Source organism: Delphinus delphis, chromosome 10, assembly GCF_949987515.2.
Source record: "Delphinus delphis chromosome 10, mDelDel1.2, whole genome shotgun sequence".
Classification (NCBI taxonomy): Eukaryota; Metazoa; Chordata; class Mammalia; order Artiodactyla; family Delphinidae; genus Delphinus; species Delphinus delphis.
In genome coordinates this window covers 97,593,709-97,615,648 of record NC_082692.2, presented here as the reverse complement: position 1 = coordinate 97,615,648, position 21,940 = coordinate 97,593,709, and the positions used below count along the sequence as shown (strand labels likewise).

Below are 21,940 nucleotides of genomic sequence, written 5' to 3'. Positions count from 1 at the left end.
ATTAGAAAGTGCTTTTTCTCTCTATTTAATAGTTATGTTCTCTCCTACAGGTCTTGTCGTTCATTCATTCATTCATTCCACCAGGCTGGTGTTCAACTGACAAGCACCTGTAGGTTATTTATAGCTTGAGTCCCTCTTGGTACATGCCCCGTGTAAAATATTTTAAACATCATCCCTAAACATATTTATTGAGCACACACTGTGTATGTATGTGTTTCAGCCTCTGAGTTTGTCAAGCCCTTGGACACACCAGTGTCCAGACACGGTCCATCCCTCAAGAGCTTATGGTCCATTGTGGGAAGAGACACACCCACCATTGCAGGGCAAGGATGGCTGTGATGGAGATCCAGACACGGCACCTGCCATGGGAGCTGGAGGAGGGCACCCTCCCATCTTGGTCAGAAATGCAGCAGAGACGTTTTGGAAAAATTACCCAGAGGGTGAAATTCCACACCCCAGACTCTTATTGAATCCCCTTATTGACAGAGCAGGAAGGTACCTGAGAGATCTTTGAGGCCAGCATTCCCAAAGTGGGTTCTGAGGAATGCTAGTTTTGTGGGTGTTAATAGACATTACTCCCCCAAAAAAGTTTGAAAGTGAAGTTAGTTCGGGAAATGCTGGGTCCAGCAAAACTAAGCCGGTTTCTATGTTGCAGGACTTGTCAGAGCCTGATGTGTTCATTGCTTTGTGAAATCTACAAGGGCGGCAGGGGCTTCAGCATGAACCATGGCCCCCTCTAAGCAGCCTCTCACAAGTCTAGTGCTTCCCAGAGCTTATTCAGGGGGATTCTAATTTAGTGCATCCCCCGGGCACAGATAGGGCAGCTGTGGCGCAGAGAGTGGCTGGCACTTGGTCAACATCTCACAGGAAGCAGGGGGCCGAGCTGGGGCTAGAACCCAGGGCTCCACCCCTGCTAGCAGGCTGTTTAGGGCATGTGGTTTGGGCTTTGGCTGCTAGTGCCACGTGAGAAGCATGGAATCCACATGGGCTGAAGCAATCCTGGGAAGATTCCTGGAAGAAGGTCTGGGGCCCCTGGGAGCCAATGATTCGTGACTTTATTGGCTAAACAGTGGTATTACTGAGAAGCAGTCCTCACTGTAACCTCATCGATGCCCAATTTGCTGAAAGGGGACTTCAGGATGGGGAAGGCCTCCCACCAGCGATTAGTCCCTGAACTCACAAAGGATGGAGGTACCTGGAGGTGTATTTTCCGGGTCCCTTCTTCAGGGGAACCTCCCCTGATTGCCACCTCTAAATCAAAATGATCGTCCACACCCCAAGTTCTCATTCCGGGTGTTTTGTAGTGTCGTTTTACCCTTACTTCATCTTCCTTGTGAGTTTTGTTCTTAGCCAGTGTGAGATCCCCACTAGTTTATAAGTAATTTGCAAGCAGAGCTGGTGGTTCCTTCTTCCTTGTTATGGTTAATGTTTATCAAGAACTCACTGTATGCCGGGCACAGCCCTCCATGTTTTCCCTGCATCCTCTCAGTTTCTCTTCATCACTGCCCTCTCCAGTGGCTATTTCTATTCCCATTTTATGGAGGAGAAAACTGAGGCACAGGAGGTTGAAGTGACTTGCTCGAGAACATGGGCCAGTAAAGATGAAGTGAAGATTTGAACTCAGGCCTTCATTTCTCTTTATGGGCTGACTTGTGAAATCGGATGGAGTTGAGTTGTGGATAATCCCACAGGCTTCCTGCTCTCCTGGATCAGTGACCTGAAGCCCGGGGGTTGGGGCCCCCACCCAGGGACCGTGCTCCAAGCTCAGCCCTGTCTCGGCTGGTTCACCGTTAGAGGATCCAGGGAGCGAGGTGCATCACCTGCAGTTTAGAAGGGCAAGAGCTGTTGACTGACAGCTGGCAAGGCCTTCAGCTTCCCACACCCCCTACCCCTGTGCCTGGCCTTGCCCCAGGCCTTCTGGAGACCTAGTCTCACTCACCCTCATGTCACTTCAGAACTTTCCATGCCGGGGGTCTGGCGGTTTTCCCGCCAATCACCCCTCATCTTAGCCTTTCACCTTCATTTACGGACAGAAAAACGTGGACGCAGGGTTCATAGCTGTTGTCAGTGTGGATAAAATGTTAACAGTGGCGACACCCAAGCACCACCCTCCCTGCAGTGCTGGCTGGGCCAGGGGCCGGGGTCTCCTTTCTTCCATAATTAAAAATTTGCCAGCGAGGACAGATTGCTCATCAGGCTTTCATCCCAGCAGTCCCTGTTGGAGAAGACAGGGCACCGCCGATGAGGCAGGCCTGGCTGTCCACAGCCTGGGCCCTTGCCACCGTGTGTGTGAGTTCAGGGCCTCAGGTGAGGAGCAGGTGGGCCCAGCTGAGCCTGGGGAGGCCCCTTGAACATCACGGAAGGGTACTGGGCGTGACGGGTGGCCGATTCTGCTTTCTGCCTCGTACAGGCTGAAATGTCAGGGAGAGGCCCGCAGAGGGTCAGAAAATGAGTGTGTGGAAACTAGTCAGGAGTCATCTAAATAACCCATAGCTAGTCCTGTCCGGTTAAAACTATGGGATATATACACTGGAAAGTTGCTAAGGGAGCAGCTCTTAAATGTTCTCACAGCAAAAAAGAAATGGTAATTATGTGATGTGATGCAGGTATTAGCTAATGCTACAGTGATCATCACTTTGCAATATATAAGCATATCACATGACACATACACCTTACACTCACATAATGTTATATGTCAATTATGTTTCAGTAAAGCTGATATATATACCCTCCACATTCTAACCAAGTGGGAAGAGTTCATTAAAAACTCCCAAAACAGGGCTTCCCTGGTGGCGCAGTGGTTGAGGGTCCGCCTGCCGATGCAGGGGACACGGGTTCGTGCCCCGGTCCGGGAGAATCCCACATGCCGCGGAGCGGCTAGGCCCGTGAGCCATGGCCGCTGAGCCTGCGCGTCCGGAGCCTGTGCTCTGCGATGGGAGAGGCCACAACAGTGAGAGGCCCGCGTACCGCAAAAAAAAAAAAAAAAATACACACAAAAACTCCCAAAACAACAAGACGCTTCATGGGCTAGTGTGTGTGAGGACCTAAGCACGGGGCCAGTTTGGAGAAAACATCCTCGTCGGCAGTGCTCGTTATCATTATTGTCCATCCATGTTGTTGCCCCTGCTACAGAACTCACTTGCCGTGCTGGTCTAAGGCGTGCTGGGTAACTCCTCTGGGACTCACCTTCCTTATCTGTAGCATCACTACAGTACCTGCCTCACAGATTTGGGATGAAGACAGGATGAACCAGGACCCCTTGATGTTGGTGCTTATTAGTAAAACCATTATTGAGAAAACTGAACCTGACACCAGTCTCCTGACTCAGCCGGGTCCTCGTGTGTCCCAGGCCAGGAGGCAGGGACAGCCTGGCAGGCCAACAGGACAGCGGCTCTGCCACTTTCTGGCTGTGTCTGCGGTGCAAGCCTCCCCCACTTCTCCTGGCCTCAGTTTACCCATCTGCATAGAGCAGGTGCCAGAGCAGGTGATCTCCCGGGTCACTTCCAACTCTGGGTTCCACGAAACCCTGCACCTGGCTGCCTCTTGTCAGGCTCTGTTCTTACTAGCTGCCCGCTCTCTCCGTGACTGCTCTATGTCAGCCTCGTGCCTGTGGATTCCCCGTAGCTCTGCTCCCAGACCTCTGTGAACCCTGTGCTGGGCTGTCTTTCTGGGAAGGGGACAGCCCGGCTCCGTAGTGAGAGGAATTTGACCGGTGTCCAGTGGAAGAGAATAGGTGCGGGTGGCGAGGTGAGCTCACGGCCCCACGGGTGGGGCTCCAGGTGCTGGGGGAGAGGGGGTAGCTGTAGGATGGGGCAGAAGACTCAGGCTGAGGCCAGGTGAGCAGAACAGAGAGGCTTTGGAAGGTTGCGGGCCAGCTAATAGTGGTTGGAGTGGAACCGAGCTTCTGACACCTTGAAGGACCTGGTCGGCCTTGGCTTACGGCCTGAGGGGTGTGGATCCAGTGGGTGAACGGGGCACGGGAGGCAGGGCCACTGCCCTGGATACCTGCCATTCACCCCTGGAGACCCACTGTCTGCCCTTCTCCACCCCGCCCTGTGCCGGGAGGGGACCTGTAGGGCTGCATCCGTTCAGTCCCTCCCCCTCCAGTTTCCTGTTGGCTTTGGCCAATGGGGAGCCCTGGCAAGCTGTAGAGTGAGGGGTGGGGGAGATGTTGGGGTATTTAGTCTCCCAGCTGTCCCTCTCAGTGTCACCTTGGGCTGGCTGCATGCCTTGCCCACAGGTGACAACTCCTATCAGGAGTCTTCCCATGCAGCCCACCGTGTGCCTGGGTCTGGAAACTATTTCTTCCTCCCACCCCCTTCCAGATTAGGGATGGTAGCAACAGGACCGCCACTTTGGCTCTCGCTGGGGAACTGCACCACTCCTCACATCTTTGTCAAGAGGTCCTTTATTAAACCCTCAGAACACTACCTGATTCAGCCCCCCAGAGCTGCAGAGCAGAGATACTGGAAAGGGACCCCGGAGAGGGGGTGGCAGGGCCCCTGACCCAAACTTTGCCTGGAGTCTGACTTAATCTTCTCACCCTTGATTATTCCAAGGGACGGGCCTGGCGTTCTTTCCCTGGAATTCTCAGTTTGTGTATCTGGAGCAGAGAAGGGATGGGTGAGGGAGGGAGCCTGGCAGGGCCGAGATGGGGAGCAGCCTGGGCTGTGCAGGTCGCACAGTCAGATGCCCGAGCAGCGCTGCTCACTCCAGCGCCCACGGGGGCAGATGGGTGGGATTGGGGAGCATCTGTGGGCCTAGAGGGACAGCCCCATGCAGCTCCAGCCCATGACTGTCCAAACTGCACGTGGCCCAGAGATGCAGCTCTCCCCGGAGGGGTCAGAAAGCCGGCTTTTAAGTGTGCAATCCCTCGGTTTCTAAATACTGGGATCAGTTCAAATATTAAATTTTAAACAGCCAGATCCGCATCCCTGGCCACCAGAAAATACAAGCCCCTCTGACAGGCGTTTCTGATCTCTGCTTATAGGTTTCTCACACCTGGAAAGCAGACTGAGAGCAGCCCAGGAGACAGGTGAGTGTGAGACCAAGACCCCTGGTTCACCTGGGGGGCTCAGAATCCCCACGTACACTGCAGCGCCGTCAATGGCCCTGATTAGGAAACACCTGGTTTGCAAATCACCGCTCCGTACAGTCAACTATCCCCACCTACACTTCAGCGCCGTCGACCTCCCCTCCCCACCCCGACTGCCCGGACTGCCCCAGCCTCCCTAACGCCTTCCTGACACCAAGGCTCTGGGCCGCTGCTCCCCAAACCCTGTGGACCTGTGAGTAGCCGGGGAGGAAAAGGAAGCAAGAAACAGATGTAAAACGGAGGTTTGGACACATTTGCTGCAGGTGTGATCTTCTCCCTTCCCTGTCCCCACAGAGCCTGTATGTTGCCACTTTACCTTGCTGAAATATTCCACTGAAACAGAGGTGTGCTTGGGTTAGTCAATGTCTTTGTTCTTTTCTTTCTTTCTTTCTTTCTTTTTTTGGATGCATTGGGTCTTCGTTGCTGCGCGCTGGCTTTCTCTAGCTGCGGCGAGAACTAGTTGGGGCTACTCTTCGTTGCAGTGCACGGGCTTCTCGTTGTGGTCGCTTCTCTTCATTGCAGAGCACAGGCTCTAGGCGCGCGGGCTCAGTAGTTGTGGCGTGTGGGCTCTGGAGTATAGGCTCAGTAGTTGTGGCGCAGAGGCTTAGTTGCACCACAGCATGTGGGATCTTCCCAGACCAGGGCTCAAACCTGTGTCCCCTGCGTTGGCAGACGGATTCTTAACCACTGCGCCACCAGGGAAGTCCCAGCCAATGTCCTTTTGAGATAAAGAGCAATGTTCCCGGGTGGGTTACGTGGCTATCATTTCAGTCATTCACGCTTGAGTATCTTTTAATGCTGTCAGATTATTTTTCAATTTGTGTCTGACGGAGGTCAGCCACACCGAGGGGTATTATTGACTTGGGGACTTGAGAAGGGGGAGCCCTGTGCGGAGGGCCCTGCCTAAGCCTGGGTGGGGCCTGGGACGGAACGAGGGCCTGGGAGCCCACAGAGGACTGTCCCAGAGCTTCATGACTGTTTGTCCATCCGTTTACAAACATTCAGAGACACAGCCCCTTTGCCTGGGGGACTGCCTGGGAGTTCTGCCAACGGCCCTGGGCTGCCGCTTCCCTAGCAACCTCGGAGAAATCGGAGAATCAGAGAAACTGTCCTTTCATGGGGTGCAAGTGTGGGGAGCTGGCTCTGTGCCTGGGTGGAATCAGCAGTCACTCCAGAGTGTTTGATAGGAGAGAGGCTTCTCCACCCAACACCCACTCCCTGCCACCATCTGCGTCACTCCTTGGGAAAGGATGAGGTAGCTCTGAAAGCTTCTGTCCAGATGTCATCTGTAGGTTAGTTACAAGAGAATGGGCAATTTGGGTTTTCGGCGTTTCCTGAGTTTTACATAATAAGCCTGTGTTGCTTGCATTGTTTTTTTCCAAACGCTATCTGGAGTGGTCTAGGAAGCCCTGGGCATGCATGTCTACTGCAGAACTTCTCTGACCAGGTTAGCCGTTAGCAGATAGCAGGGTTTGGGGAACCAAGACATGGGCAGGTAAGTTTTGATGGAGAGGTAAAAGGTGGTAGTGAGGAAGGATTAAAGCTCTGTCGAAGGTGGCGTGGCCTCCTCCTCTGCTTTTGCTGTGGTCGTGAGCTAGGAAGCCAGATCGTGACCATTTTCCAAAAATAACGTGGGCTTGATTGTTCCCTCCGTCAAGGTGCTTCTCACCTCAGGATACAATTGGCCCTTCCTCTCCCTGGTCAGCTCCTCCGAGAGCAGGGCCCTGTCGCCTTCCTTCCGCATTTCCAGGCCTCAGCAAGGCATTAGTGTGCGTGGCAACTGGTATTTGCTGAGTCCCTGCCATGTGCAGGAAAGGTGCGAAGGGTGTGATGGGAATCTCTCGCTTCAGTTCATCCTGAGAACAAGATGAAATGCTTATCCCCATTCTGCAGGTGAGGAGACTGAGGCTTAAATAATTTTACTAAGAAACTCTCAAGCATGTCTACTGCAGTAAGAAGCAGTGACTTAGCTATAAGCAATTAAATCATTCAAATGGGCTTCTGAACACTCAAATTCAAAAAAATAATTTTTCTTAGTGCCCACTTGAAAGTGATATTGATTTATAAAATCAACGGTGGGCAGAAGGAATAGGATAAGCGAGTCGGGTGTGGAAGGTGGTGGTCGTTGAATTTGGTAGAAGCAAAGCTGATTATGTCAGAGAGTCATGAGCAAGAATGTTCCTGAGAGTGAGAGAGGTAGGGAGAGGCTGAGGCAGGCGTCCAACGGCAGGCAGGCACCTTAGGTTTAAGCTAGAGGGTAGTAGGGAGCTGTAGCAGGTTCTTGAGCGAAAATGAGAACAAAGCGGCAGAAAAATCTAGTTAGGAGGCTTTGCAGAAGTGCTGGGATGAGGATCTAGATCTAAGTTCTGGAAATAAAACTCCAGAGGAGATTTGGGAGATGTTGTTAGTGCTGTTTATTTATCTGGGCCTTTTGTGCATGCCGTTCTCTCTAGTCCACTCCCAACCTGGCAAACTCCTAAGCATCCTGTAAGGCCCCATTCGCGGAGCCCCTCTGCCTGGAAGCTTTTCTTGACCTCCCAGGCAGTCACTCCTCCTCTCGGGCTGCCCCCCATTAGAACACTGTTATACCACATCATGGGGACTTGTCTGCACACCTCCCTGTTTGTTGCCAGGCTTCACTGGGCTGAGGAGTTGGTCCTCAGCAAGTGTCCGTGGGTTGAGGTTGGTGATGTAAAGGAAATCAGTGATTAGATGTAAGCTGCAGAGGTAGGTGGAGCATAATTCCAAAATGATTCCAGGGTGACAATTTTATTAGTTATCAATCTCCGATTATGAGTGTGGCTCTGGTGAGAGCGGAGTGAGCAAGGCCGACATGGTCCCTTCCTCATGGCGCTTACAGCCTAGTGGGGGAAACAGATAATAAAGTAATAATTATAATGCAGTGAGTGCTATGAAGCCCAGTCTGCTGTGAGAGCCTAATGGTGGGGTAGGGGTGATGGAATCAAGATGCACTTCCTTGAGGAAGCGCTTATTAAAGAAATTGGAGGGTGTGTGGGAATGCATCTACTTGACCAGGTCATAGATGTTAGATGATGGACCAAGATGAAGGTGAGGAAAAGGGAAGCCCAAATAAGGGGAAAATGTATTCCTGCAAAGGCACAGACTGCAGAGGTCCTGTGGTGAGCAAGGAGTATTAGAAACACAGAAGCTGAGCATTACTAGAATACAAAGAGCAAGGGCTTCCACATATAAGCGATAACATACGATATTTGTCTTTCTCTCTCTGACTTACTTCACTCAGCATGACAATCTCTAGGTCCATCCATGTTGCTGCAATGGCATTATTTCATTCTTTTTTCATGGCTGAGTAATGTTCCATTGTGTAAATGTACCACGTCTTCTTTATCCATTCCTCTGTTGATGGACATTTAGGTTGCTTTCATGTCCTGGATCTTATAAATAGTGCTGCAATGAATATTGTGGTACATGTATCTTTTCGAATTATGGATTTCTCCAGATATATGCCCAGGAGTGGGATTGTTGGATCAGATGGTAGCTCTATTTTTAGTTTTGTAGGGAACCTCCATACTGTTCTCCATAGTGGCTATACCAGTTTACATTCCCACCAACAATGTAGGAGGATTTCCTTTTCTCCACACCCTCTCCAGCATTTATTGTTTGTAGACTTTTTGATGATGGCCATTCTGACTGGTGTGAGGTGATGCTGAGCATCTTTTCATGTGCTTTTTAGCCGTCTTCATGCCTTCTTTGGAGAAATGTCTATGTAGATCCTCTGCCCATTTTTTCATTGGATTGTTTGTTTTTTTGATATTGAGCTGCATGTGCTATTTGTATATTTTGGAGATTAATCCCTTGTTGGTTGCTTCATTTGCAAATAGTTTCTCCCATTCTGAGGGCTATCTTTTCATTTTGTTTATGGTTTCCTTTGCTGTGCAAAAGCTTTTAAGTTCAATATGTGGAATATAAAAAAGGGGTACAAATGAACTTATCTGCAAAACAGAAATAGAGTTACAGATGCAGAAAACAAACTTATGGTTACTGGGGGTAAGGGGTGGGGAGGGATAAACTGGGAGATTGGGACTGAGATATCCACACTACTATATATAAAATAGATAACTGATAAGGACCTACTGTTTAGCACAGGGAACTCTACTCAGTACTCTATAATGGCCTATATGGACAAATAATCTAAAAAAGAGTGGATATATGTATATGTATAACTGATTCACTTTGCTGTACACCTGAGACTAACACAACATTGTAAATCAACTGTACTCCAGTAAAAATTAAAATATATGTATATATATAAATTCAAAATTTCAGAAAAAAGAAGAGCAAGGGGGCGAGGCTGGTGAGATGAAAGGTCAGAGGTGAAGGCAGGAGGGCAGCATCATAAGGCCACTGTTGTCAGGAGGGTTTGGATCTTAGCCTAAGAATATCGGGAATCTCTTGGAGGGTTATAGTCAGGGAGTGACGGGAACAGACTTGTGTTTTTAAAGGACTGATCTGGCCGCTGCCTTGGAGTGAATAGATGGCCAGGAGCAGGAAGGGGACCAGTTAGGAGGCTGATGCAGTTGTCCTGGTGAGAAATGGCAGTAACCTGGACTCGATGGTGCCTGTGGGTGACAGGAAGTAAACAGAAGAGAATGACAGTCAAGATGTGGGCAGGAAGGAGGAGAGTCACAGGTGACTCCAGGTTTGGGATTTAGGCAAGGGCAGATAGGAGGACACTCCCAGAGATATTTGGGGGTGTCTTTACCAAACTCTCACCCCACACCGAGCTCCAACAGTCCAACTGCCAGCCCCTCAGAGGGACTCTGCCTCACAGTGGCTGCGGCAGTCGGCCCCCAGGGACCTCAAGGTCCAGGGAGGTGGAGAGACCGCCTGCCTGCGGCCCTGTATCAGGGCCCAGGCTGGGACCCAGGACTGTGCCCGGGATTTCAGAGTTGTGGAGGGGACAGTTGTTGAGAAAATTTTGCCCCACCCTGCATGACAACTTGGTTTAGCATTTTCTTCTAATTCAGCAAAATCTCTTCCCTCAGCATCTTTCCTGGGAAATGTCCTGGGACTCCTGCCCCAGTGGATGTTAGCACAGCAGTAAACTGAGTAACATCCTACAGGCCTGCTTCCATCTGCCTCTCACGGGACCCTCCCAGCGACACTGGGACACAGGCCAGGAGGCCTTATTAGCGTCCTCCCCATTCTACAGATAACAAAACTGAGGCTCAGGGGGAGGATGCCACTTGTCCAACGTCACACAACTTGGAAATGAGAAAAACAAGACCAAAACCCAAGTTAGGAGATTCCACATTCAATGCATTTTTCCCAGTTGCCTTTTTTGTCTTTCATCTCTCAGTAACTTTTGAAGTAAATGACCTGGCACATTTTTCTTTCAGAGCATCTGTTGGTTACCTACCAACAAAACATTTTTTATCTTTCACTCGAACTGTTTGAACTCTTGTACCGCCCTGTTGTGGTTCCTTCCACATCCATGTAAATACATCTTTATTACAACCAGCTGCAAAGCAAAAGTTCGATGAAACACACCATCCTTGGTACGATGCCTTTCTCAGCATCTGACCAGCCTTCTTGGTGGGCCTATTTACTCATTCATTTGATAGCTATTTATTGAGTCAAATACTGGGAAGACAGCAGCAAACAAGACAGACGTGGCCCCTGCCCTCAAGCGCTGCCGTTGCACTAAGGGAGGTGGACAGTCAACAACGAAGCTGCTGTCTAGTAGATTGTCCAGGCTATCGGGGAGAGTGAAGCCGGTGAGAAGAGGTGGTGGGGAGGGACTGGGGGTGGGGCAGTTTTACACAAGGTGGTCACGGAAGGCCTCTCTGAGGAGGTGACCTTTCAGACTGAATGAAAGGAATGAGAACATTCCAGATAAAGGGGAAGTCCTGAGGCAGGCCGAAGCTTGTCTGGGGGCATGGAGAAGCCAGTGTGGCCAGATGGACAGAGCAGGGGAGCACGTGGTGGCAGCTGAGGTCAGGGAGGGAAGTGAGGGCAGATGGCAAGGATTCTGCCTTAACTCCAGGACGGATGGGGGCAGGCTTCAAGGTTTCGAGCAGGGGCACGTGGCCGACTTGCAGCCCCCTGGCTGCTCTGTGGAGCGTAGGCAGCAGGAGGCAAGGGTGGAAGCAGGGAGATCAGGGAAGAGGCTTCAGCGGCAGTAATTCAGGTGAGAGATGCTGGTGGCTGGACCTTGTCGGTACAGTGGGGGTGGGGAGGAGTGGCCGTGTTCTGAACAGATGTGAAGGTTGAGCTGATTGGACTCTCTCTTTTATTGGATATGGGGGAAGAGAGAAGGAGAGGAATCATGGGTGACTCTTGGCACACGGGGGTAATTCTGACACTGCTGGCGTGCTGACGTTCAAACCTGGCACTAACCACCCAGAGTTAGCGCAGACCCTATGAGATAAACGGCACGGTTCCCAACAAAACGATCCCCACCTCAGATGCCAGCCACCAGTGGTGTCCCCAGGCTACCATACTTCTAATGGGCTGGCTACAAATTTGGGGGTTCCTACAACCCGTCTGGTTTCGTAATTCACTAGAATGACTCAGAACTCAGGAAAGTGCTATACTTACAATTACAGTTTTATGATAAGGGATCCAGGTCGAGACCAGCCAAGTGAAGAGATACTTAGGACGAGCATGATTAAACTGCATCTCTACCCCTCCCCCTCCCTGGAGGCAGGGCTGGCCCATATGCCCCAACCCTCTGTTCCCCTGGTTGGTCTTTTTGGTGGCCAGCCCCCATCCTGACTCAGCGCATTAGCATAAACTCAGGTGTGGTCCCAGGGGCTCAGGAACAGCAAAGACACCGCTATCTCTTGGGAAATTCCAAGAATTTAGAGTCTCCTTCCCAGGAACCAGGGACAAAAAGCAGTTCAGTTCTTTATGATACAACAGGGTAGATGCTGGTGCCATTTACTAAGACCTGCAGAAGAACGGAGACCAGGGGTGGGGCCTGGGAGTAGTAGGTTTGGTGGGGGAATGAAGGGTAGTGTTTGGGGCATGTTGACTCTCAGACGCTCATTAGACATCCAGGTGGAGATGGGGAGGAGGCAGTTGGATCTATGAGGCGGGCAGGTGTCATTATTTCCTCCCTAAATCTTTTTATGTAGGGGAGGGAGGGAGGGAGGGCAAAAGAGGACATGGGAAAGGGATGAGACCCAGGGTGCTGTGTGGGTTTGAGAGGATGGAGGCTCATCCTTGCTTTCAAGAAGGGAACTAGGAATCCTGGCTCCTTGGAGAGCAAGTGAGGCCTAGAACATTCTCAATTTGGAACCTGTCGAGCCGGTCACTTTACCTGGAAGTCTGTGTCCCAACTGTTTCATTCTCCTTTTGCAGCAAATGTATTGATGGCTTGGTCTCAGGTTGTGTGGGCAGAAGCATCTAGCAGGAGAGAGCACTTAGTGATATAGGGTAGAGGGCATGACATCCTGCCACTCCCATGCACAAGTGACATGGAAAGGGGCTGGAAACTGTGGGCCCAGGGGCCTGGGTTTGAAAATGTCTGGGATCAAGAGGCAGGTGGTGAACAAGTTTGAGGGATGCTGGCCCTGTCTGCTTTCGCCCATCCTCCCCGGGCAGCCACAGGGCCAGTTCTTGAAAAGCCGGAGCGCTTTCAACTCTCCCGGGGGTTCCGTGCTGCCTTCCAGAAACCCTGACTCCCGAACCTCCTTGGCTGGATCTGGGCTGCAGGTCGTATTTCACGGCTTTTTCTGGAGCTTCCTTCCTTAGTTCTTGGCGTCTCCATGTGCCCCTTGGGAGATCAGAAGGAGGGGCAGTTAGGAGGAAGCGGTCACGCCTCTAAAGCGGTGCCGAGCCTGGAGACTTGTGTGAGCTGTTTCACTCCAGACTTGTGCCACTTCACAGTCGAGCAAACTGACTCACAGAGAGGCTAAGGAATTTGCCTAGATGACCCAGACGACAAGCAGGAGAGCAGGATGGGAAGCTGGACCCACGGGGTCTGGAGCCTGGGTCCAGAGTCTGCCTGCTACTGCCCACATGCATGCCCTCAACTGAGTTTCTGAGGCTGGTGCCACCGTTGATCCTGATCTGGTCCCTCAGTTGGCTTGGCTGTTCTTTTCTCCTTCCCCTCTATCATCTTTGCAAGTCCCAGGGGCCCACTCTCCTCAAATGCAGTTCATGGCAGACCGCAATTTGGGAATCCCTTGGCTCAAATCCTGGAAGAGCCCCAAGGTCCTGGAAATGCCCCCAAATTGGGCCACTCCAAAAATAACCGAAGGGAATGAGAGGCTTCCAGAGTCCAGAGTCCAGAACTGATTGGTCAGGGATTGGCTGGAAGGAAGGCTCATGCCCTTTGGTGGCCGGGAATGTAATCATCAGATCTTCAAGGCCAGAGTCTGGAACAGTGGGCCAAAAAAAGGATGATCGCTAGCTAGCTAGGTAGCTAGCTAGCTAGAGAGATAGGTGAGGGAAAAAAAAAAGAATAAAAGGGGAATGGGGAGAAGCAAAGGAACCAGCAGTGGTCTGGGAGGTTAGACTGGGTCACAGGTTTTTCCAGACCTGTGATGAGTCCACTGGGAATGTACAGTGACATCAGGAACAGTACAGGGCAGTGGGCAGCACAGCATCACAGGGGGGTGGAGAGCTCAGTTGGTTGAGGGGTGACCAGCACTACGGGGTCATTCAATGTCTGGCCAAACAACCCACTCACCTGGGAATAGAGCAGAGGCACTGCAGTGTCCCAGCGTGTTCACCTCAACAGCTCTGGGTCATCAAAAGAGCTTAAATTACAAGGGAGGTCTGCTACACATTACCTTGTGAGTTTTATGCCCATTCCCATTAAAACCAACCCAGAAACCTGGTAGGCAAAGGAGTTGGCTCTTATTGGGTTAACCTTCAGTTATCTGGAAATCCCTCTGCCACCCCTCCCCTTGCAGGAAGTTCGGGGGCCTTCCTGCACCCCGGCCAGTATCATTTCTGTATTGGCAAAGGGTGTACTGTCCAGCCCCCACCGATGGCCTTTTCTTAGATGTTTTTCTTTAACTTTCTATTTCTTTTTACGCACGCTTGCAAAGCTCCCGGCTTCAGCCAGGCGCGCCGAGGAGGCTTGTAGTAGCAGGACTGATCGATGCCGGGAGGTTAATTGCGGCTGCCAGAGCCGCAGTCCTGCGTGGGGGCAGCTGCGGGCTCTGCAGCAGCGGCTGCCCGCCTCTGCTACTGGCAGCCAGAGGTCTGGACAGCTCCGTACCCTGCAGACCCCTCCAGCCCGGAGCCCCGGCGCCCGAGGCGTGGGAGAGGCCCACTCCTCTGGCACAGCTGGCCCGGGACACACTCGGAGGGGTGAGGGGCTGCAAGTGCCGTGGACCCACAGAGGCTGGGAAGGAGCCATGGGCTCTGGGACTTCTAGAAAAACAAAGCTGGTAAAGCTGTTGTTGCGGAGATTGAAGGAGGAAACAGCTCAAGAGCCCATTCCTGGTGATTCTGTGAAGCAGCAGCAGGACTTGGCTCTGCCCACACTTGAGGTGGCCGAGAATTCTGGGGAAGGAAGGTTGCTATTGACTCACGGCCAGAGCAAGACAGTTATAGGACTTCCCTGAAGAACCTTAGCTCCTTCCCTCATTCTTTGCCAGATGTTAACTGAAGGCCATGTACCTGCCAAGCTCCCTGCTGGGTACCAGGGCGTTCAAGCAGGACAAGAATGAGGCCTCTACCCAGAAGTGCCCCTAGTCTTGCCAGGAGGATGGTTGCTTAAATAACTGTAGTGTCATGTATGCATGATAAGAAAGGGTCTGTCTAGGGGAGGAAGAGGCCAACCGGACTTCAGGGTGCTAGAGAAGATTTTTTAGGGGAGGGGCCATTTGGATTGGCTCCTGAAGGATGAATAGGAGTTCTTCAGGGGACAAAAGACAGCCAAGATGTTATGAGTGAGTGCAAAGAGGTCTGAACACACAAACGCATAATAGGATGTGGTGACAAGCTCAGTAGGCCTGACCAGAGGCTGCAGAAAGTAAGCAGAAAAGATTGACAGGGCCACAGCATCAAATGCCAGGTGAAGGAGTTTGGACTTGGTCCTGCAGGCAGGTGAGAGATGCTGAAGATTTGAAAACAGTGGTATGATGTGGTCAGTTTTACATCTTAGAAAACTCAGTCTGGCTACAGTATGGACAGGATGAGAAGGGACACAGGAAGACGTCTGAGGAGGAAGCTGTGTCCTCAAACTCTTGGAGGCCGTTCTCTAGACCAGGGTCGTCGGGAGGTGAGGAACAGGGTACAGCTCTGCTTCTTTCTGAGTTTGAGCGTCAATATAGGGTGGAAGGTCAACTGTAAGGGGAAAGCAGGAGTCTGGGGTGATTTCAAATTGTACCACGGGGACTGGATGGGCAATGGGGCCTCTTGATGAGAGAGGGAACGAAGGAGGGGGAGCAGGTGGCAGGGGGGCAGGAAGGACACGTAATGAGCTCAGATGTGGCCATACTGAGCTGGAGGTGCTAGAGGGACATCACTCTAAGATGGTGGCACTGGCAGGTACCCTCAGTCCCTTATCCCGGCGGGCTCCACGGTAAAGCCTCTGGGGATGCTGAGTCAAAGCCACATGTATGACTCCATACCCTGAGATTCCTGGTCCTCCACCTGTGGTTGATGAATTGTGTGTCAGCCATCGGTCAAGCAGTAAGGTCTCACCCTGCACCTCCTGTGTGCTTAGAATCTTCACTGCTTGGGAGTACATAATCCTGTGTGCATGTATGAAAGAGGGGTGCTGCATCCCTCCTGGGCAGATTCCCCAACTGTGAATGGGATGCTGCTGAGCAGGTTGTGCTGGTGTAGAGCCTATGATGGAAATTGGACCTTGAGAAAGTCTCGTGTGCTGGCCACATGCCCAGAGACCCTCGACAGAGCGGCAGGGGGGCGAAGGAGGGGCAACTGGAGTCTGGCTGATCGAGCATTGCCCTGGCCCCCCACTCACCGCCTTCTGGGATCCTGCTTGGCTTTGGAAAAGACCTTGGGGTTAGGAGAAATAGAAACAGAGATTAGGGAATAGAAATAAATAATAGAATAAATAAATAACCTAAACAGGAAGTAGAGATCGTTTCTGAGGTGGGATGCCCCAGTGCTAGAGGTCTGGGGGTGCCTGGCTTTGTGGGGGATCCCCAGGTCAGAGTCACTTGGACAGACAACTCCATTGTGTTGCGCTCTGTGCTGCCTTTTCCCCTGTCCAGGCATATTCAATCCTCACACAAGGGGATCAGAGCGGTGAAGCAATTGGCCAGTGTCACACAGCCAATACGTAGCAGAGCTGGGTTCCTGCACAAGCCTGGCCGACTCCGGAGCAGGGCTCTCCTCTCTCTCCACCCACTGCCATGCCAGTGGCAAACCTTGGTCTCTGCCTAAAGTTGAGAAAGATAGAACATTTGCCAACAGTATGAGATTCATCCTGGAATCACCAACTTAAGTGTTTTTATAAACAGACTGATTGGGAGCAGCAGAAGGGTGTGTGTGTGTGTGTGTGTGTGTGTATCTGTGTATGTATATAGACACATATTATCACACTTATGTATTACTGAGCACCTACTACGTGCCAGATCCTGGGGACACAGCAGTGACTGAGGCAGACTTTTTCTAGGCTCTTGGGGAGTCACGGGAGCGCCCATGGGGAGGGGTGCAAACACACATGTATGCACGCATTAGTGTTCCAAGACAATGTCATAAGGATAGACACATTCGCCTCACATAGATCCACACGGATACATGCCCCAGTCTCACACTCCCACGTGTGCTCACCCCCACGCACACACATCCACCCACAGGGTTAACTCAGCAGAGGGTACTGGACCCTCAGCCTGATACGTTAGCCAAGAGGATTTGACGTGCAGCCCATCCTATTTCACCGCAAAGACCAGCCCAGGACTTCAGTCCCGCTCTTGTCTCCACCCCGCCCATCAGCCAGGGCCCAGGCTCCTCGAGTTGATGGTGCAGATGCAGCTTTGCCGGAGGTTCTGCTGAGGGTCACCGCCACCATCTATTCAACACGGCCCGGGGCACTTGGCATGTGTTGTTTCCTCTCACATTTACTCCAGCCCTGGAGGTGGGTCCAGTTATTACCCCATCTTAGAGCTGAGGAAACTGAGGCTCAGAAAGATGGGGCATCTCACCCAGGATGTCACGCAACTCACGAGTGGTAGAGTACACACCTGAACTCTGAACTCCTCGATGAAAACAGCAGCCCAAAGCTGGTGTTGCTCGGGGTGACCCCGATGCCCAGAGCCTCCGTGGATGGTGGGGTCCTTGGGCCTTTCCTATAACTTCCTGACAATCTGAGGCCTCCTGGGACACGGGGCACTTCTCTCCTGATGCCCCAGGCCTGGTTCCGAGAGCCACTGTCCAGTTTCCTCACAGCCTGGCCTCTCTGGGCAGTGACTTATCAAGTGGGAAGAAGGCACCTCAGAGCTGCGAGGAGGCTGCCGCTCAGGGGTGGTGAACAGGCTGCTTTGCAGCAAGACGCCCACCCCACTCCAGCCTCAGTCTCTCTAGCCATTAAATGTGCATAATAAGAGTACCAACATTGGGTTTTATTCGGTGTTAAATGAGATAGCCGTAAAATCCTTAACCTAGAGCCCGACACAGAGGGGGTACTGTTGTGTCATTATTCCTGGCATCTGTTCATCCACCCATCAGTGATTTCCTGGGCCCATTTGGTGGGGGAATTAGCGTGTTATGCTCTAGACATATGGGGCAGACTTGCACTCTAGTGGGAGAGATGGAAGTATTAATAAGTAAAGGTACTTTGGTGCAAGAGATGCTGGGAAGGAGGTCTGAATGGGATACGGTGGGGACACAGAAGGCTGTGGTACGTTATGTCAAGAAGCTAGGGGAGCCCTGGAGTGGAGCTTCCTAAGAGGGGGATATTTTCCCACCAGATAGGGTGATTGCAGGACGAGGGACCAGTAGAGGCAAAAGTTCAGGACAAGAAGAGTCAGTGCACTAGAGAAAGTGTTCATGGACCCGGGGAGCAGGTCCTGATATCCACGGCCCTGGCGTGTGAGCTAGGGGAGAGAAGCAGGCAAGGGTAGGAAAACATGGAGTGGTGGGAGCTTGACGACTCTAAAGGGGAAGTGGGACTTAGCTCCAGGCAGCGGTTGCTGGGAATGAAAGCTGGCCTCGTGTTGCTAAGTCTTGCAAGTTGTCAAGAGATGCCAGGAACCCAGGTTTTTATGGGAAATCTCCTGACTTTGAAACACTGACCCAACACTGAGGAAGCCAAACACAGTATACCTGGGGGCCACCAGTTTGCAGCCTCTGGTTTAGAGGCTGTGCGTGAGGTGGACTGTGAGTGGTGGCACCAGAGGAGGTGAAACTATGGATCCTAGACTCTGCTTTGTGCCGGTGGGCCTGTGTCTGCGTTGGGGCCAGGACCTGGCACATGGCAGTGCCTAATCATGCTTGTTCTGAGGGTGCGTCAGGCAATTTGGACTTTATCTAGAAGGTTAGGGGAGACTAAGGTTTGGGGCAGAAGAGCAAAGCGATGGGACGGCTGTTTTTTTGTTTTTGTTTTTGTACGCGGGCCTCTCACTGTTGTGGCGTCTCCCATTGCGGAGCACAGGCTCCGGACGCGCAGGCTCAGCGGCCATGGCTCACGGACCCAGCCGCTCCGCGGCATGTGGGATCTTCCCGGACCGGGGCACGAACCCGTGTCCCCTGCATTGGCAGGCGGACTCCCAACCACTGCGCCACCAGGGAAGCCCGGGACGGCTGTTTTATGGCCATTACTCCACCTGCCAGCTGGAGGCTGGCTTGGGGGGGGGAGATGGGAGGCCGAGAGCTGGGTCAGGATGCTTAACAGGGCTCCATGCAGAAGGTATTGGTGGCCGGGGCCAAGGCTGTGGGGTACAGGAGGGGAGGGCTTCTAGAGGCATCACCTCTGCAGAGATGGACTTGGAGCACAAAAGAGCTTCCCGATCCACCTGGGGGACTCAGTGGTGCATCTCACTGACCGGCGAACCTGGGGGGAGAAGTGTGTGGGGGGCAGTGGAGGAGGGGCGATGAGCCTGGTTTGGGCCATGTTAAGTTTCCACGCCCTTGGAACACCCAAGAGAAGCTGTGCCATGTGTCCAAACATGCAGCTGTCAGGAGAGGGAGGGCTGAAGACTCAGAATCACACCCGCACCCGGATCTTACCCTTTCCAGGGGCACCGAAGATCTCTGTCCTCTCTGTGGTTGCTCTGTGGTCTGAGAGTTGAGAAGTTTATTTCCTGGGTGTTAGTTTGTGTTTTGTTCCTAGAAAGCCCTGAAGAGGGAGAAAGCAGATTGAGACTTAAGGCCAGAACAAAGATCTGTGAATTCATCAGCTCTGATGGCGTCTCCCCACCCCCACCCCGTGACGTGGGCACCTGGCGGGAGGACAGGCAGTGGACATACGGGTTACCCAGGGCACACAGCTACCATGTGGTGAAATCCCAATCCCGTGCCCAGAAGCAGTCTCTGAGCTCTGCTCTCCTGAAATCTTGCGACAGGGTTTTACCTGTACTTGAGAGAAGAAAAGGATTTGCTAAGCAGATTGATGGTTTAACAAGCCCACTTAGGAGCGCGGGCTTTTAGCGGCAACATTTGCATTCCAACAATGAGTGTACAAATTATAAATGACTCCTTATCTATTTTTAAAGCGGTTTAAGACTTCTCATCTGCTGTCAAGAGTGTCACCGAGCCTACCAAGGACATTCAGAGCAACGCTGCTGCACTCCTTATGAAAAAGAATCTCTTAGGGAACTCACATTTACCGAGCAGCTCGCATACTCCAGGTGCTGTGCGGGCATGGGAGAGGCACCGGCTCATCTAAGCCTCTCACGGGTGCCCAGAGGGGTGGCATTACCACTCCTTACAGAGGAAAGGAGGCCAGGCCCAGAGGAGGTGAGCTGCGGGTGCAGGTGCGCTCAGCTGCAGGCGCAGAGTTACCCAGGGCTGCTACCAGGTGTGAGTTCTTTCTGCTACACCTCAGGGTGCTTTCTCCCTAATTCAGGTTTCCGTCCCTCGACCAGAGCAAGGATGGTCTGAAATGGAGCGTCACAGGGTTTGGAGAGCAGGGGAAGAGGGGAAAGGATGGAGAGAGGGGGCAGAGAAGTCAGGAAAAGGAGGAGGTGGTCTCTGAGGGCTGGTACTGGGTGCAGCCTGATTCACATCCCAGCTTTGCCACGAGCACCCTGTGGGCGAGTCCTTTCCCCTCTCCGGGCCCCAGTTTACCCATCTGCAGAGGGTGCAGTTTGTCCTCTGGATCAGCTCTCCCCAACTTGGGTCATTTGTGTCCCCCTTCACAAGTCTCACCGCCTCTGAAAACCACCTGCACTGTTACCCAATTATTCTTGGTTTTCTCAGTTCCATTTTTATTCAATTGCATTTTTTTTTAGATAAACTTTATTATGTACCTTCAGTGGACTAGAATATCCCTCATGCAGAAGCTAACCATCAAAATGTATACAAAGAAATGAAAAATAATAATGTGGTTAAATTCTACCCAGCTGTGTGGCCTGAGGTCCTCTCTCTCTCTGTCTCTCTGTTAAAAGAGAAGGGGCTCATCAGGTGCCAGGGGGTGGATGTTAAAGACCCACTGACCCTGAGTGGAGTCCTTCCTCCTTGAGGGAGCCAGCCGGAAGCCCATTTCCACACGTGGGGCAGCATTTCGTGCCTCCTGAAATCACCTCTGCGAGCCCCAGGGTCTGGGGTCGCGCTCTGCAGAAAGCCAGCCAGAAGTCATGCGCTGACCTTCCAGCACTGAATCTGGGAAGTTCTGGGCTGGAGAAGCCACAAGAGGTGCTCGAAAGAGAGCAGAAAGGGGTGGGATTCCAGGACGGGCCCTACTTTCTGTGACAAGAGGTGGACACGTGTCCCATGCTTTCTCCCTGTTGATGGGGTGGGGAGGGGCAGGTGGGGTTCCGAGGGGGCTTCAGCCCAGCACTTCCTCTGCCATCCAGGGAGAGCTGCTGGAGCCTCGGCTTCTTCCTTCAGCTGGCGGGGAGGACGTCTTGAGGCCCCTCGAGTTTGCCCTCGATCACCTGCAGGGTGGGGCAGCCTGTAATCCCCGTAATCCCATATTAATGAATTTATGTGCCCCAGAGCTGGCTTAGGTGGGGGAAATGAAACTAAGCAACTCCTCTCCCTCCCTGGGAGGCTGGAGGGGAGCCGGGGGATTGCTCCCAATGGGGTCAGAGTCGTCAACGTCAACCCTGAGCTCCAGGCAGCCTCCCTCTGGGCTCTGCCCAGGTTCTCGGGGTGTGGCTCCCCCTTTCAGCTTTCCCTGCGGTCACGTGCGAGCTTGTACGGCGTGTGCGTGCTCGTGAGAGTCCCCTCCTGGCCTCCAAGGGGGCCTTCGCTCAGCTTCTGGCCTTCACGAGGAGGGGGGCGGGGGTGGAAGGGAGAGATGCCTTCTGAACAACCAAGAGCAGAGAGAGAATGTTAGATTGAAAGAACCTTAGAGACCATCTAGTTCATTGTTACTGCACGGCCAGGGGTGCAAATTATGACTTCCCATTTTACAGATGAGGAGACCAAGGCCCAGAGCGGGGAAGGTCTGACAGCCTGTCTGGGGCTGAGCCAAGCCAGACCTCAGTCTCCTGACTCTGGCCCAGGCCTCTCCCCCTGCATGATTCCTCCTCTCAGGGGGGCTGGCGAGTGGCTTCAGAACCCGCCCCAAGGACCTGCCAGGTGGGTGTCCCTGTTATGCAGGCCTTGAGCTCGGGGTTCAACCCAACTAGACTCATATCTGTGCCTAGCCTGTGCCAGGAGCATCTTTGCTCACACTCACCTTGGATCATGGCCTCTGGGGACACCTTCCCCTTTTCTGCCTGGAGATTGTGGCCTCTTCCCCTGCCCTCTGCCAAGCATGCCACACAA

The 21,940-nt window shown here is 52.5% G+C and overlaps 1 protein-coding gene across 1 annotated transcript in view; it reads left to right on the top strand.

The window, feature by feature from the left end:
* Nucleotides 1-21,940, top strand: part of ATP2B2 (ATPase plasma membrane Ca2+ transporting 2) — a 346,709-nt gene that overhangs the window by 65,981 nt on the left and 258,788 nt on the right. Inside the window, exon 2 of the mRNA XM_060023054.1 lies at nt 4,991-5,035. The gene's annotated coding sequence lies outside the window, so the exon portion shown is untranslated. The remainder of the gene's footprint in view (nt 1-4,990; nt 5,036-21,940) is intronic.